This window comes from Alexandromys fortis, unplaced genomic scaffold (assembly GCF_014885135.2).
Source record: "Alexandromys fortis isolate MF-2015 unplaced genomic scaffold, M_Fortis_MF-2015_v1.1 scaffold_45, whole genome shotgun sequence".
Classification (NCBI taxonomy): Eukaryota; Metazoa; Chordata; class Mammalia; order Rodentia; family Cricetidae; genus Alexandromys; species Alexandromys fortis.
Window position 1 is genome coordinate 6,145,281 of NW_026067926.1, and position 18,060 is coordinate 6,163,340.

Genomic DNA, 18,060 nt, shown 5'->3' on the forward strand with positions numbered 1-18,060 from the left:
CAGCCTTTGATTTTCTCTTCTCACCGCCTCAGACTCATCTTCTAAGACTCTCTGATATCCACTTACTTCTCCCAAGCTGCTGCCATCTCTTCCCTGGGACACTAATTGCTTCCCAACTGGTCTTTCTCCAGCTTCACCCCTTCCCGTGTATTCTCTACAGTTCATAAGCACTTAAAACAAGATGGCGCAAGTGGGAAGAATTTTGCCTACTTGAAACAAAATCTGCCACCCGCTGAGCTGCTGCTGGACTCTCCTGACTTTCCTCTTATGCTCACCTGCCTCACAAACCACGTTCTAGTGACAGGCGTTTTCCAGAACTATCCTGTCTCTGTTTTTTACTTTGCTAGGGCTGCTCTTACTCCCTTCCTCATGCTGGAAGTGCTATTTGACTTTGGGTCCTTTGTCCTGTTGTGTGATTTATAGCTGATGCCTTGCTGTGTCCATGATCACACATATCACCTGTCCCACACACTCTACTCTCCATCCCAGGATACCAGTTTCTGGAGGGCAGGGATTTTACAAATTCAAACACATTTGGCTGAACAGATGAAGAGGCAGGTTGCCTTCTTCCCTTCTTCCTGGACCTCCTAAACAGTCACTCTGTCCTCTTCTGTAAGGAGTGCAAACAGCTGAATAGCTTAATTGTAGAAATAAAGGAGACCTGCTCAATTAGATAATTATTGCAGAGTCAATTCAGAATTCTGGACTCTTCCAAAGACGCTCATTCTCCTTCTGTCTTATAGACAGTGAACTTCTTTTTTGTTTATCTCCCATCCACTGAGGCTTTGGGAGAGAATTGGTGGAAGTTTGAAGGTATTCTTTAAAAAAAAAATTACTTATTCTTTGACAACTCCTTACATGTATAACACATTCTGGCCCCACTTACTTCCATCCTTTTCTTAGCCTCTTCCCACCTGCACTACCCACCCCCTTCCTCTCATCAGGTCCCCACTCTACTTTCATGCCTTCTGTTTCTGATTTGTAGCCCCCTGGGTTTAACCAGGGCCCGAGTGGGAAGCTATCCACTAGAGCACAACTCACAAGTAGCTACATCACTGACGACAATGACTTCCTGTCTCCCAGTAACTCTCCATCCACCCGTCCACCATTATCTCCCCCTTCTCATCAGGAACCGTATCAAGGAAGGCTGGGTGAATAAGGAGGAAGGCTGTGCTCCTTTTTACCATTGAATTGAAGAGTGTGTGAGGTTCAGATCAAAATAATAGTTATTGGTAGAGGGCCAGTCAAGAGAAACACAAGGGCGGTTATCATTTATTTGCAAAATGGGGAGGGAAAAAAACTTCAGAACTGAATGCTTGCAGTAGACGGCCTGCGGTCAAATCTTGGGAAGTGCACAGTGATGCTTTTAGGTACACAGTATCAGAAAAGACATGTGGGGCTTGGGACACAGTTCATCATTAGAGCACTTGTCTAGAATGTGTGAAGTCATATATTCAATTAAAATATAAAAAAATATTTGTTGGGGAGCAAGTGACACATCAGATTCTTGGAGATCCTATCTAGGAGCAAAACTAGTTTTGATTTCACAAATGCCTTGTGAATTGTCTGCGTTGGCGAGGATAGGTGGGCCTGTTTGAATATGTTTTATCCCAAATTCTAAATTGGCTCTAGGTTTCCTGAGAAAAATTAATTCTTAGGGACAGATCCCTGTCCTATGGTCTCCAGGCTATCCATGCAAATGTTCCCTTCCTTACATGGGAAAAGGAAGGAGCTGCAGCTAGGAGGGTGCCAAAGGAGACAAAAACTGTGGTATCGGTTTGCAATGTATCAGAGGAGGACAATGGCAGCATCACCACCATCAATCATCGTGCCGAGTGTAATTCTCATGAGAATGGCTGGGAGCAGCTTCTCATCCCTCATTATTTACTCTCTTACCCCTACATATGGCCAAAATGCCATTCTTGAAAATCAGGTTTTCTAGGTCAGGGAGGACTCAAAGTCAGCACACCACAGAGCGCTTTCTTCACGCCTGTGTTTGTTAGAGCACTGTACACACTAGTCAAGCTGTAGGGAATGAGCCTTTGTGTCCATCAGCAGTTGACTAGCTGAAGGCTATGTGGTGTGTATATACACAAGGGGGCTTTACTGAATCATAAAGACGAAGTTGTGCTGTTTTCATGAAAATGGATGACACTGGAGACCATCATGTAAGCAAAATTAGCCAGGGCCAGAAAGACAAATCTCACATGTCTTCTATCTCACGTGGACCTGTAAATCATTTCTATATGTGATAGAAAAATGGAAGTGAAATTTGGTAGAAAGACACACGGGGTTAGCAAGAGGGGAGTTCAAGTGAAGAAGCCTTTATGAGGTCATAATTACATACATTGAATATCCTTTATGAGACCATCACTACGCACATTGTGGTTTCGTTTCTGATGCTGTGATAAAATACCCCGACAGAAGCATCTTTAAAAGAGTATTTATTTGGCTGCAGCGCCAGGTCACAGTCCACCATTATGAGGAAGTCAAGGTAGGAGCTTGAAGCTACTGATCATATCACATTTGTAGTCAAGTACAGAAAGAAATGAATACGTGCACACTTGTTAGTGCTCAACTCACTCGCTACCCATCTTTACACTAAACACAGTTCAGGACCCCCTTGCCTAGGGACTAGTGGCTCCAAAGTGGACTGGCTTTTCCCATACTAATTAGTATAGTAGAGACAACCCTGACCCTGCAGACATGACCACAGGTCAACCTGATCCAGACAATCCTTCATCACAACTCTCTTCCCATTTCATTCCAGGTTTTGTTGGCAACCAACACTACATCATACTTGCCCATTAAACTCCCTCTTCCCCCAAACTGGGTTGAAGCCAGAAAGCTACATATTTATATTGGACCTAGTTATGGAGGACAAAAGGTGGGCTAATTGCTGGCTCAGAAATGCTCGTCAAGCAATACTTGTGGTCCGTGACTTCCTGGGGTGGGTACCCCTTACCTTATATAAGACATGGTGTTATAGGACAAAGGAAGTTTGCTATGGATGTGAGGGGGCAAAGCCTATAGTCCATACCAATTCCCTGCTCAGAGTGATTTTCCTCTTAATAGAAGTCATTGCTGTGTCCTCCCTCCCCTAAGAGGCTTTCAGTATTTGCATTACTGGATGGATGTTTCTTAGAAAAGGATGGCATTCAGTTGTTATAATTTGAATTTTAAAAAATGCATTTGCCATCATCTAATACATGCAATGTATTTTGTGAATGCTTAGTATGTAAAAAAGCCTGTAAAATATTATATATTGTTTGATTGAGTCTTTAACTCAATCCTCACAGTAATCCTTTGGCATGGGTCTACTATTCCATTCTATACAGGAAGAAATTGGGTGACAGAGGAGCTTAATAGATGTCCTCAATGTTAATCAAATATCACACTCCTGCTGCTTATTTGGTGCCTCTATGTGGGACAGTGCACCAAAGGTCATAGTTCATAGGAGACCAACTATAAAGATGTAACTTAGCTGATCTTCCTTGACACATCAGCTCCCTGCGTGACTCCTGATGGTCTATGACAGCAAAACCCTGACTCAGAATTTTGCCAAGTTGTCTGTATACATACACGTGTGCAGATGCATGTTTATATGCATGTACATGGGTGCCCATGTGCATGTGAATGTGTGTGGTGACAGTCACCAGTTCTGGCAAGGCTGAAGAATATTTAAACCACTCTCCCTGTGATATTGTTAAACTCAGAGCAGGCTTTGGACCTCAGAGACCCAGAAGAACATCACTGATGATTTAATACAACTTCCTCTCTGTACCCAAGGAGACTGTCACCCTGAGTGCTAGCCCAGCCTCCTCTTTGTCCTCAAGGAGGCTGTCACCCTGAGTGCTAGCCCAGCCTCCTCTTTGTCCCCAAGGAGGCTGACACCCTGAGTGCAATGGAACTGGAACAAACGACTCACCCTCAGTATGATTTCCACTGTTGTGAAAGTTCAAACACACCACTTCCCTTTCCTGGAGTCACTGTAAATGAAGATGCTTGACAATCTGACTCTGCCATTGGCAAGCTGTGTATTTCAGACCCTTCCTCCCCCAGCTCAGCTCTCTTTAACCTGGTCCAGCGCTGCCTCAAGACAAAGACCCTCTTATAACCTTGGCCTCAGAATCCTCCAGTTAGATCAGAGCCTCTCTAATCCTGAAAAGACCAGGTAGAAGGAAGGTTCAATGTCATAGAGGAACAGAAAGAGGACTTGACCTTCCTTGATTCTTTCAGACCCTAATTGAGGAACCTAGTGAGACAACCCATTGGTGGGTGGTTCCTAGTGCTCAGCAGAACTGGTTTGCCCTGTCATGCTCCCCTGTCTAGCTGAAGCTCATGAAGGAGAGGATAAGCACTTAGGATCTCATTTTCAAAACAGCCATGTCTGTTGTTCCTGCTGGTGTGGAAGCAGGCATGGCTGTTACGAACAAAGCCCAGTTAGTCTACAGCCACAGAGCACCTTTGCGGCAGTCTATTGGCACACATACACAGCTCATGCCCATGTATCTCTGTGCGGTGAACACTCTTGTCCTGAAATAAGCCAGATGCAGTGATCCACGTTTGTAACCCTAGCCCAGTGGCACAGAGGGATCTCGAATTCAAAGCCAGTCTGGGCTCCATAGCAAAGGCCCGTCTCACAGGAAGTAAACCAGAACAGTAGATGCTCTTCAGAAGCCGTCTTTACCCCTCTCATCTTCACACCTCCCCAGGCTAACCATTTTCTCCTCCTATAGCTTCGTCTGTTTTTTGAAATTTCTACAAAAGGAATCACACAATAGGGATCTTTGAGCCAGCTTTTAATGTTCAAAGTTACCTTTCTACGTTTTGTATTGTTTGTTGTGTTTAATTACACTTTGATCATTCTGATTGCTGACATCTTTTTTATTGGAAGAATAGAGCTCGATTTACTGATGTTCATTGATCTGTTCTACTGTTGATGGGAATGTATATTGTTTCCAGTTTTCAAGTGATATGGACTTCTCAGACTCATTTACGTTGTGGTGTGTATAATCAGCTTCAAATCTGCTGAATTCCCCATTCATCCCCCAAAGCCATTCCCCAAAATGTTTCCTAGGCATGATGACCTGGACATTCCAAGACCCATTAGCACCTGGTAATAACTTCAGACTCCATGCTCTTCGTTTCTTTGGGTCCTCACACAAACAAGTCTTCAATCCATAGCCTCATGTGGACACAGCCCCTCTCAATCAGACCCTGGGATCTTTATACACACCACTCTATAGATACTGCAGCTAGTCTGGGAGTTCTTTATCTCTGGGCAAATGTTGGCTTACACTGCTTTGATGCAATGGTCCTAAGTCTCTTTCCCTAAACTCCTGTGATTCCAGGAAGTGGTTTGTCCCAACTCTGATCTGAGGTTCTAAACCTCCCCACAGGAAGTGGGCATCTGACAAGCTGATTTCCCACTGGCCCCCAGAAGAGAACTTCTGGTCTGTTTGTTCCTGCTCTCTGCTGAATGGTCGATAGAGGGCACTGTGAGAACACACCCACAGGAGGAGCAAAACCTTGGTACCAGTTCTACAACAGCTATTGCCAGAAGGGATTTGCAAAATCTATCTAGTTCCAAACCTTCATTTTACAGATGAGCAAACAGATAGCCGGACAGGAGACAGGACTTGCCCAAGGTCATATGGCTTCTGTGTGGGGAGTGGCGATGACTCTTAGCCCCTTGGCATTCTGCACTCTGAGGAGGAGTTGCCAAGCACCCAGTGTGACAGCTGCCCTGGAGCCTGCCACAGCCTCTCTTTCAAGCTCTCAATGCCAAAGGGTTCACCTTTCTCCTAGTCCAGCAGAGAAAGGAGCTAGATGCTGGAGGCAGGACTGAGCAAACTCTGCCTTTTTGACTCCACGATTTTTGAGAAAGGGTTTTATTTTTTTGATTATGGGAACCATTAGAGCTCCCAGCACTATGTTGTGTGGAATGATTTTTGAGGCTTGGTTACTTCTTTTCTTAGAATCTTCTGGTCTCCAAATTCACAGACTCCTGTCATTTCCTGACCGCTACACCAGCTATTTTACAGACCCCATGGCTCTGAATTTATTTTTTATAACCACTCTGCTTATTAACGCATCTACCTTTATGTGACCTGCTCCAAGGCTTGTCTTTCAAATCAGCTTCAAAGTCTATGGAATAGGATCTGAATTAGACAGGCCTGGGTTCAAATGCCAGCTCACTGTGTGCTTGCCAGCAACATGGCCTCCAGTCATTCCCCGAAGTCATTCTCCCTACCTCTGTGAAGTGAGGAGCCATGCTTAGCCCTAGCTAGCTAGCTCTTGATTGCTTTGATCTCTGGGCAATAAAGCCAAGAGAGAAGGATGCATTTCATCTGTTTAAAGAAGAGTCAGGATGCTCTGAGGAGCGCTTCAGATGGGGCACTGTGGGATGCAGTCTATACTTCGCATGAGTAAGGCACTGGGTTCAATTCCCAGCACCCCTCTGCCAAGTGATCTGAAGTATTTAGAGGGGGGCAAGTAGAATATATTGACATTACTCCTACTGTGAAGTCATGATTTTCTAGACACAAATGGAATCAAGAAAAAGAGAAAAATGAGAAGACTCAATTCTAGCATCGGCATTGTTAACCACTGCCTCTTTTCTACTTTAATTACATATGTTCCCTCAAGTTCTCTGGTCTGGTTACAATAGATAAACCATTGAACTTGGAACTCAGCTATCTTAATTCGATGATACCTCTGGCTCAGCTTTACCCACCACGTCAGAACTGAAGCAGCCAAGCCTCATTCATTCTGGGTGTGTCTATGTGTCTACTTCCTGGTGTTTCCTGGGAGAGTTTTCCCAAGCTAAATCCCAAGGCTGTCACTTCCCCTGGACTTGCTCTTCCTTGCAAACATGATCCCTATGGCCTGGAAGTCCTCAGTCTCAGCAGCCAGGGCCATAAATGGCTCATTGGATTTTCAACTCCCATCAGCACCCAGCAAACAGATCACCATAGGTGAGTCCTCCCACCTCTTAAAATTCCCTGCTGGGTTCTGCAGTGAACTGAGGTGATGTCTATGTGTCTTCTACCCCTGTGAGTTGTAAAACCTTATAGAGAGTGAACCATCAGACTCCCTTCAAGCATCAAGTGATGGGGGAGAGTCTTTTGTGTTAATTTTATTGGTTAAATAAAGAGACTGCCCTGGCCCTTTAATAGGACAGAAAATTAGATAGGCAAAATAAACAGAACAGGATGCTGGGAGAAAGAAGCTGAGTCAATGAGTCGCCATGATTCTCCCACTCCAGACAGACACAGGTTAAGATCTTCCCTGGTAAGCCACCTCATGGGCTACACAGATTATTAAAAATGGATTTGATCAATATGTAAGAGCTAGCCAATAAGAGGCTGGAACTAATGGGCCAGGCAATGTTTAAAAGAATACAGTTTCCGTGTAATTATTTCGGGGCATAAGCCATGAGGGCGGCTGGGTGCCAGGAACGTAGCCTGCCACTCTAGCCAGGTGGTGGGACGCAACCCGCCACTCCTATTACAACAATCAAGTATAGAATCTGACACATAAAGATAGTGCATAAATGCTTGGAGAACGGCAAGGGAGATTGACGGGTGGTGGATGGATGGGAAGGTAGATTGTTAAACAGATAGATGAACATACATGTGTAGGCAGATAAGGGATGGGTGGTATTCAAGTTTCTTTTCTGTTGCTATGGTAAACACTATGACCACCATCAACTTGAGTAGGAAATGGTTTCATCTTACATTTTACAGCCCATCATTGAAGGAAGCTAAAGGCAGGAGTTTAAAGCAGAAACTATGAAGGAATGCTGCTTACTGCTTTGCTACCACTGGGTTTCTTAGCTGGTTTTCTTATGCAACTCAGATCCACCTGCCTGGTACAGAGCCCTCCTGCTCCAATCACCAATCAAGACAATCTTCCTCAGACATTCCCACAGGTTAATAATGGAGATAATTCTTCAACCGAGGTGCCCTCTTCTCGGGTGATTCTATTTTGTGTTGAGCTGCTAAGGTATAATTTGATAGACAGATTGGTGGATAATTAAATGATCATATGTGTGAGATGGATGGATGCTGCATTGATAACTGGATAAAGAACTAATGGATAGAAGGGTAGGTGGTTATATAGATGGATGGACAGATGGATAGATCTATGAATAAATGGGTGACGAAATGGATGGACAGAGGGATAGGCTTATGGATAAGAGCCTTAGGGGTGCATTGATAAATAGGTGAATGCATGGATAAGTGGATGATGGATCATAAGACAAGTGGATAAGGAATGGGTGGGTGGAGAGCTGAAAGATACATGGTTGGGTGAATAAGTGGAAAGATGATAGATATGTAGAGAGGTTCACAAGGGGATGAATGGATAGGTAAGTGATTATGCCAGACAACTATCCAAAGACTCATTATCTCATCATGTCAGCTGTGCCCTATCTCTGCTAATGGCTTCCCATCACTTTTAGAATAAAATCCAAGGCTTATATGGTTCAGCAAGATGTAGCATCTTTTAAGTATTTCAGCCTTCATCTATGCCAGCTTCCTCCTTATTAATGGTCTTTAGGTATGCTGGTCATTTTTCGCTTTCCGGAATGAGTCCAGCTCTCCTCTGCCTCAGTACCTGTCTAACTCTCCTGTTCTCTGTCGAGGGTGAAATTCCTCTGACTTCAAACAGTGTACTCCTTTATCCTTTGAAGTTTAGTTTAAAAAGAAATAAAGTCTTGGGGAAGCCTCTTCCTACATCCTCCCTTTAAGTCACATCCTTCTTATCTTCTCCACAGCCTTTCTGTACCTTGTCCGCACTCATTATGGTACTTATTTGAACATTTGCAACATTATTGTCAGTGGCTATGTTCCTGGTTGATCTGTATGCTTGAAGAGGGCAGGAGAGCAGGACTATGTCTGTCTTGCTCATCAACGTGTCCTTGGTACTTAGGAGATGCATCATGCTCCTGTTTGAGCAAATGGTTGGATGAATAGATGGTTGGTTGATTGAATGAAGGAATGGTATGTTCTGATGTCAAGTTGTGATGACACACAGCTGGAGTACAGCACGGACCACAACTCGGCCGCTCTCCTGTCAGGGAGCATCACCAATGACTATCTTCAGGTACATAACCATGAAGTCCAATAACCCTGGAGTTGGTTATGATCTCTCTGATCGATATATTCAATTCAGTTTGTATTTGGAGAAATAACAAAATGAGAGTAGAAGGTGCTTCCTGAGTGGAAGAGACAGCTGGTTATGCGACCAGTTCTCTTCTTCCACCCTAAAAGCAGAACCCATATGCTGTTAGTGGTGATAGGTCCAGGTTTATAAAAACAAACTAAGAGGGGCTAGGGTGATGACTCAGTGGTTAAGAGCACCTGAGACTTTTTCAGAATACCCATGTTTGGTTCCCAATACCCAGGTCTAGAAGCTCTTGACCATCTGTAACTCTAGATTCAAGGGACCTGATGCCCATGGGCACCCCAGACATCTGCACCACCCAGCTTTGCACCGCACACCTCTGCACCGCCTACTTCTGTATCCTCCAAAACCACCTATTTTCAATCAGTCAATGTCATTTGGATTTTCTATTACGTGTAGCCAACTTGATCCACATCTGCTGTAGCTATTAACAATTTGGTTATCCCAGCTGGAGTTAGAAAACAAGTCCTCTATTCTCAATGCCCCTTTCATGAGATGGTGCATGTCACCTATAACCAGCCTGTCCATCCACAACCTTCTCTGTTCTTTCTGTTTTTCCCTTTAACGACTTTCTCGCTACCCTGGTAGAAGAGACATACATACATATACATATACATATACACATACACACACATACACACACACAACACATACAGAGACAAAGAGAGAGATGGAGGGGGGAGAGAGGGAGAGAGAGAAAAAACTACCTTGCTTCAACCTTACAGCTTCTTGCCATGTGATCTGTAAGTCTGAGCTTTGACACCGACTTCATGGAGTTGTCATGGAGATTAAGTGAGTTAGTGCTTCTAAAATACCTAACCCAGAGTGTCATGCTAGAACTATATCAGCATCCCCTAGGGACTTTATAAAACATACCATTGACTAGGCCACCCCAGACCACTTACATATGAATCTGCTGGGATACAACCCAGTACTCATATCAAACCAGACAAAAGAGAAGTCTCTGCAGATATTTCCTATGTTCAAGCCACAGTGGATGGACAAACAGACAGGCAGACAGACACATACACATGCACACACACACACCACTGGCCTGCCTAACATCTCTCTTCTAGATCTATCCTTTGCTTTAACAACATGCTTCTCCCAACAGCTGTCCCTCTAAGACTCTGCAGGAGGCTTGGTGCTTCTGAGAAGTCCTTTCTAACAGAACCAACCACTTCTTCCTCGGGGTCCAAGTGTCACTGAGCAGATAACATTCCCTGCCTGCATGTCTTTCTCCTAGCACCTGTGTGTCACATGTCACCTGTGACCTGTCCATCCACCATCACCTTCTCTGATGATGTTTCTGGTTCCCTCTACACCTCTACACCTTGGGGAAAGAGAGAGGGGGAGGAGAGAGAGAGAGAGAGAGAGAGAGAGAGAGAGAGAGAGAGAGAGAGAGAGAGAGAGAGAGAGGAAAGAGAGCTTTTCAACTTTTTTGTGGTTTTCAAGAGCAAGGAATGGTGTATAGTTTATCACTGTGATTCTAATTCTTGTGATAATTTAAATAGTTGACCATCAGGAGAGGGTATGACATATATTGACCCACTATGTGCTGGACATACTACTATGTCCTAAGACAAGAAACTATAGCGCTCTCCTCCTGTGATCAAAAAATGCCTAAGGAAAACCACTCATCTACCTTCAGCAGGCCATGCCCTCTGTGAGCACTTCCTCCTTCTCTGTAATTGGAGACAACCATGTGACATCATAGAACTGGATTATGCACACGAGACACCAATTCCTAGCTCGTGTGAGCTGCTATTAACATCTTATTCTGTCTTCCCCATAACCAAGTAAAGTGCTCACTACTTCTGTACTTTTCATTTCAACAGACAAACCTGTCCCAAGAAACCTTTGCTTGCAGGGTTATACAAAGCTAGAAAGTGGCAGCTCAGGGAGTAGGACCCAGGTCCATCTGACTTCAGGATCTGAGCTCCTCCCTCTCTAGTTTCTTCCAGGCAAAGTGGCTCAGTGACATTGTGCCCTCTCCCCAAGGAGACGTGGGCCTGGGGAACAAGGAACAAATGAACTTTCTGTGAGGTAGGGAAAGACTCCGACTTGTGTATCCAGGATCAGGAGGAGATCCCATCCCCCATCCCCTGAATCTCTGTGGGTGTCCAGGAGACAGCCATAGGCTGCCGCCACAGGGCCTGAGACCTCATGGCCAGAAGAGCTGTGCAGAAAGAAGTGAGCAATGGGGGTTGTCAAGCAGAAGAGAAGGGATAAAGAGCCGGGGTGAGGGAGAAGTGGGGGGGCAGTGACAGCACAGGACAACTGTCAGGAGCAGAAGGAAAAGCATCTGGGATTGTGGAGGGGGGCAGAGAGGCTAGAGGGTAAAGAGGGCCCAGTGGTGCCCAGCTGATTTCTCCCCTTGTGGAAAAGCAGTTGCTATGACAACATCAAGAGGCAGATCGATGCTTGGCTTTGGATGGAGCTCTCAGTCACTGCCAACTCCCTCCCTCTTCTCTCCCTGAAGTGGGGAGTGCGAGAGTAAGCATGGGGGAGGGAAACCACGATTCCCAGGGCCCTCTGAAGCCCCAGTGTGGGTCTCTGTTGCCCTGGCTAAGGTATACATGCCCTCCCTCTAGAGCTATGAGGTCTGAGACATGATCCTTCTGCCTCCTGGCCCTTTGGCTTAAGAGAACTGGGATGGGGAGCAGCTCTTCAGAACCTGAGAGTTGGGGACCCTCCTGGTTGCTGTCACTAAAGTTGGAGGGCACAGGAGCCAAGCATCACCTTTCTTCTCTTAGTCATGCAAACAGAGCTGCTAAGGCTGCAAGGCAGGTCCTGAATCCTTTCCAGGACTCCTCCCTGTGGAACACTGCAGCAAGGACCCTTTCTTGGGCAGGAGGGGACATTTCTGAGCATAGCAAGGATGTCTTCTATCAGCCTTAGGAGACAGGGTCACAGGAGGATCTTGCAGAGTTCCTCCCTGCCTCAACAACCAAACCTCCATTCAATGATCATTTCTTTGAGCTTATAAACATATAAGCACTGCAAGGCAGGTACACATGTTGACATCTTACCCAGGAGACAGGCAGGCAGGCTGGAGGTTTAGGGAAGGAAATTCAGTGCTCCATTCTTTAGCTCTGGCATGTTTTTGGCCTTCTGGTTTGTTTGCGTTTACACTTTGTTTTAATTTAGTTTGGTTTTAACCTTCTGAGCCAGGGTCTTCATAGCCCAGGTTGTCTTGGAACTCGCTATGGACTGGAAGTTATGGTGATCCTCCTGCCTCTGCCTCCCGAGTTCTGGGATTACATGCATGAATTGCCATGCTGAACTTAAGTTCTGGGGCTTTTTAATCTATTCCTCTGCAAAGTAGGTCTTAGAAGAATTAATAATTACCCTTATTAATATAGGGATTACTGTCAGCATTACAGGAGTTAAAAATAAGAATATATCTAAAGGCAGCTCTCATTCTGTAAGTAATGGGAGTTGTCATCAGTCACACCTGAATGCATTGGCCTTGCCTGGCAAAGGTTTTCTGAAAGCATGGAGAGAGAGGAGAAAGGCTGGAGTCCCGTGGGGTGCCAAGCACGATACCAACATTATCCAGCTTTGTTCCTCAATAGTGACAGAAAGCATGTCACCCTCATTTCACAGATGAAGAAATAGAGTCTTGGAGAGACCAAGTGTATTTATTGCCACGGTCACACTGAAGGCTAGGAATGGACCTGAGATTTGAATGCATGCAGGTCTGTCTGGCTGCAGGTTGTTCATTGAGAATACAGGTTCCTGCCCACGGAGGGATAGGCTTGGGGGCATCTTGGCATAAAGATAGATAGTGACGAACAGGCTGGGGAGGCACTGAGACCCATTCTCCCCGTCTCCCCTGCAAGGGCTCCATTAAGACACATTCTCACTAAATTCAAGTTCAAGGGGACACAGGCACTCTGGATAAACACCTGTGAGCAGTTTGCTACTGGCTTCAGCTGAAGAAGGAAGAGGAAGATGGATGAGAAAGACAGCCTGCTCCCGAGCAACAAGCCTCTCCACCCTCTCTTCTCCAAGGCCAACAGACTTCCTCCAAAAGTCCTATGTGAGCAATCCTACGTCCTGTGGGACAAATCACTTCCCAGCAGTCACTTCTGATTTCCCACCGAGTCTGTCTTCATAGACTGTGAGGTAAGGAGAGCTGTTCCCAGCAAGGAGGGAAGCTGACCGAGACTGGGGCTTCTCTGGGTGGGCAGAGGGAATGACGTTTGGCCAGAATGAACACACACGTGTCAGAGGACCTAGGAAATTCCAGAAAGGGTAAAACTGCCAAACAGAGTCTCCAGCTGCCAGCCTGGAGCAATGTGCAGGAAGCTGTGGGCAGGCACTGACCCTGAGGGGAAGGAAAAGGGAAATTGGGGGATAGGGCTGCTACCAAGAAGACAGTGAGTTCTGCTAACAGCACCGGAAATCCAGCCCTCTGTGGTCTGCTTTGGCTTGAAAATGAATAAAGCTTTAATTAGTTAATTAATTTAGCTTGTGTGTTGCATGTGTTCATGTGATGTGTGTGTGTATGTGTGTGTGTGTGTTGTGCATGTTTGTGACTGTGCAGGTATGTGATCATATGGTATGGAGCCCTGGGGAAATGTCTGGTTTCTTCCTCTGTCACTCACTCTACCATATTTTCTCAGGACAGGAATTCTCACTAAGCCAGAAGAAAGCTTGTCATTTGGCTGGGCTGGCTGGTCAGTGAGCTTCACGTCTCTCATTTCTCCTCAGTGCACACACAACCATGCCAGCTCTTCACATGGGTGCTGGAGATTTGAACTTGTGTCCTCATGCTTGGACAGAAAGTGGTCTTACCCACTGAGGCATCTCCTTGGCCCTGAATGGAGCTTTTAAAACTGAATTTGAAGCAATCCTGAGATTGGTTCCAGATCCAGTCTGTTGTTAGCTGTTTAAACCCCAGGTATTGGCATCACCCTCAAAAAATAAAAACAAAACGTGTGCACCTGAGACCTCCTCCTTGGGTGGAGATAGGGAAAATGACACAATGTATCAGGAAACAACCGATGACAACTCCGGCGTTTGAAAGGCTTCCTGAGGTTTCTATGAGGATCCTGTGGGGAATAGGCTCCAAGGCATTCGAAGCCAAAGGAGATGGGGAGTAGGCTCCAAGGCATTTGAAGTCACACCACCAAGGCTGGGAAGGGAAGACTGCAAGGAGATGGTGGTAGTCACAGCATCCTGCAAGACCAGAGTATTCTCTTTCTGTGGGTAAGATGGAATTAGCCCTATTTTACAGATGAGGGACACTAGGGTAGAAAACTGCCTAAGCTATCCAAGTTCATTTGCTCCTTAAGTTGCAGCAAGTAAGGAACCTAGAAAGCAATGTGGGTATTTCACTTTCTAGTCTGATGGATTTTTCCTTAAATGTTTCTATTAGTTTTTTTTTTTTTTTGAGAATTTTACACATTGAATTTTGAACATTTTCATTCTTCTCCCCCATCCTCTACCAGATCCACCTCAATCTATACTCACCCAACTTTGTGTCATTGTTTAATCCATAAAGTCATTAGTGCTGCCTGATATATTCTTAGGTTTATAACCGTCTACTGGGGCATGCTAGCCCCACTGAGAGCTGTACTCTTCAAGAAAACTATCTCACCCTCTTCCTGAGACTATAGATCGCCATGGATCTTCAGCTAGGAGTGGGGCCTCATGTTGACCTCCACCCCTGCCGCGCTCCACACTGAGATTTTCCCTGGCTTGAACTTCCTCAGCCCTTGCACATGCCATCACAAGCACTGTGAGTTCCTATGTGCAGCCCCCCTATGGTGCCTGGAAAACACCGAGTCCTTGCAGTGATCCACTGTCTTCCGCTCTCACAGTCTCTCCGCCCTCCTCTTCTGCAATGACCTCAGAGTCTTGAGAGGAGGGTCGTGGGATGGATTCTGTCCCCAGGGAGGGCCGCATCTGAGAACAAGCATTCCTAGAGACAGGATCTACCTTTGCATCCTCAGGTGAGAGACTTTTCCTCCCTGTGTCTGGTTCTTCGCCTGTAAACTGAGGACTAGACGTGATAAAGTAGAGAAGAGACCCCCTTCCTCCTCCCACTGTCAGGTATTGGAAACACACATTTTAGAGAGCTTGAGTTCCAGTCTTGTCTCTGACTAGGCTTACTGTGTGGCTGTTGTGATTAGTCTCGTTGTTAACTCGACACACTCTAGAACCACCTGGGAGATGGGGTTCTGAGAAAATCTGTGAGGGGTTGTCTTAATTATGCTAATGGATACAAGAAGATCTGTCCACTGTGGGTGGCGTCATTCCCTAGGCATGGGCTATGCTGAATTGTGTAAGAATGGGAGTGGGAGCTGAGGAGCAGAAGGCATGAGTTTACCGGCCCCTTCTTCTGGACAGACAGGTAACCAGTTGCTTCAAGTTACTGCTCTTGACTTTCTTGCTATGATGGACTGCAATCTGGAGCCAAAATAAACCCCCTGCCCACTAAAGTCACTTCTGTCAGAATACTCTGTCATAGTAACAGGACACCACACTAAGACATTAACCCTGGATAAACCACAGCCTCTCTGGGCTTTAGAGCATCAGACTTGCTAGGGAAACACATGAGCCTCCCATCTGGAGATTTCCATTTGGATGGTTGGGAGAAGGCCTGCACATCTGTTTTCTTTTCAGCTCATTAGATACACTAGATATACTTTCAGAGTCAAAATGCTACGTGTGGTCCTCGGAGAAGGTTCCCTGAACTGGCAGTATTAGCATCACCTGGAAATTTTCTAGAAATAACACATTTGGCGCAATCAGCAATTAAAAAAATCAGAATGAAAAAAAGCAATCTTTTTTCCACAAACCCTGTGTATAGAGTGTCTATTCAAATTTTGGAAATCTTGAAGCAAAGAATTCAACCCTAAGTTCAATTGTGCTTTGGGTCATAGGCATTGGAGAAACAAGATGAAGGAACTGTACAGGAACAGGAGAAGGAGTGCACGGAACAGAAAAACAAGCGAGGTGGAGAAGAGCCAGAGAATCAGCCAAGACCAGGGTCCTTCCAAGTGTGTACGCTTGGCACACTACGAATCCTGCTTTAAAAAATTAAAGGCTTGGGGCTGCGAAGAAAACCCAGTCTGCAAACTGCTTCCAACATGAGCACAAGGAGCTCAGCTTGATCCCCAAAGCCCACATGAAAAATCCAGGTGTGATACAGGGTACACACCTGCAATCTCTGCACAGGGAGGTGGACACAGGCAGGACCTGGAGCTTCCTGGCCAGCTACCTGAGCCCACTGAGAAAAGTCCAGGCCAGTGAGGAGGAGCATCAGAGACTGGCTGCTGATGTAGGTACATGTGCACCCCCCTCACCACACACAAACCCTTTAAAGTCTTCCGAGGATCAGATCAGGGTGTGCAGCGGAAAGGGGCGATGGCACAGAACAAGAATGGTCTGTCTTCCTGGAAAGTCAATTTACCCGAAGATGTTTTAGGAGGAAAAAGTTAAATGGCTGTGCCAATGAGCGAAAGGAAGCAAGACAGTTAGATTAAAGCCAACAGATGTATTAGGACACAGAACGCCACCTGCTTATTCACTGCTGAGGCGGAAGAAAGGCTGCAGGAACCCTTTCTGCTTAGATGTGGGAGTTCTGGATTGCAGTCTTGGTCCCAAGTCCCTCTCTTCACCCCGGGGACTCCTCAGTGGAAAACATGGCCTTTAATGACTGAGTTAATGGACTAATTTATCAGTTGTTTGACGGATCAGACAAATGGCTGAGCTCATACCTTATGCCAAACCTATTATTGAGTCCCAAGAAATTCCTGAAACAAAAATATACAGATATTTCTTCCATTTCAAAGCTTACAGCTTAGTGTGTGTGTGTGTGTGTGTGTGTGTGTGTGTGTGTGTGTGTGTGTGTAGGGGTGTTATGGACAGAGTGGGGTATTAACCCAACTACCGCACAGATAGATTTGTAGCAGCAAGCTGAAGTTTTCTAACAAGTGTCCTAAATAGCAAGGACGTCTAAGAACAGGTGGAAAGACGAAGCCTACAATCGGGTTAGAAAGGGCTTTTGGGGGAAATGCCATTTGAGCTCTGACTGGAGACACATGAGAAGCTTTGTGCCCAGAGTGTCAGGAGGTTGGTCTGATTTTGCCCACTTTGGTTTCTCGGCCCTGAAGTCCCTTTCTACTTAACCTGTTAACACCGACCCTTGTTAGGGGTGCATACCAGGCCCAGCCTGACCCCTTTGACCTCTTCACCCTCTGAAATTCCATGGTGTACTCTTTCAGCACCTGTTGTAATCACCAACTCCTGATTTCTGTCATTTGGGTCCCATCTACGAGCCTTCTATACCCAGGGAATGGCAACAGTAGAAATGACTTGATCATAGTCTTCTAATTGTATTTATAGATATTTATTTTTATCTTGAGACCACCTCATGTGGTCCAGACTGGCCTCCAACTTACTATTTAGCTGAGTGTGGCCTTGTATTTCTCATCTATCCTGCCTCTGCCTCTTGAGTATTGAGATTGCAGGGGTGAGACCCCACATTTGCCAAGAACTGTATTTTAAAGAGAATCTTTATTCAACTTGTTATAGGAAAGCCATATGCAAACAATACCATAAGTATGCCTATGTAAAAGGTAGCTATGTGGTGAAGCAAGTGCTTCTACCAGACATGGTGGTGCATGCCTTTGATCCCATCAGCACTTGGGGGATCTCTGTGAGGTCAAGGTCAGCCATGGCTACGTGGTGAGTCTGTCTCAATAAAAGGAGATTTCTCCCTTCATGGTAAAAGGAGACAAGTGAGTGACAGAGAAGGATGTCAGAACTGATATGTCCTCTAAGACACATACAACAGGGAATATGGAATACTTTGTCTCATGACTTCTCTTGCTGTCTGTGTGGCATCATAAA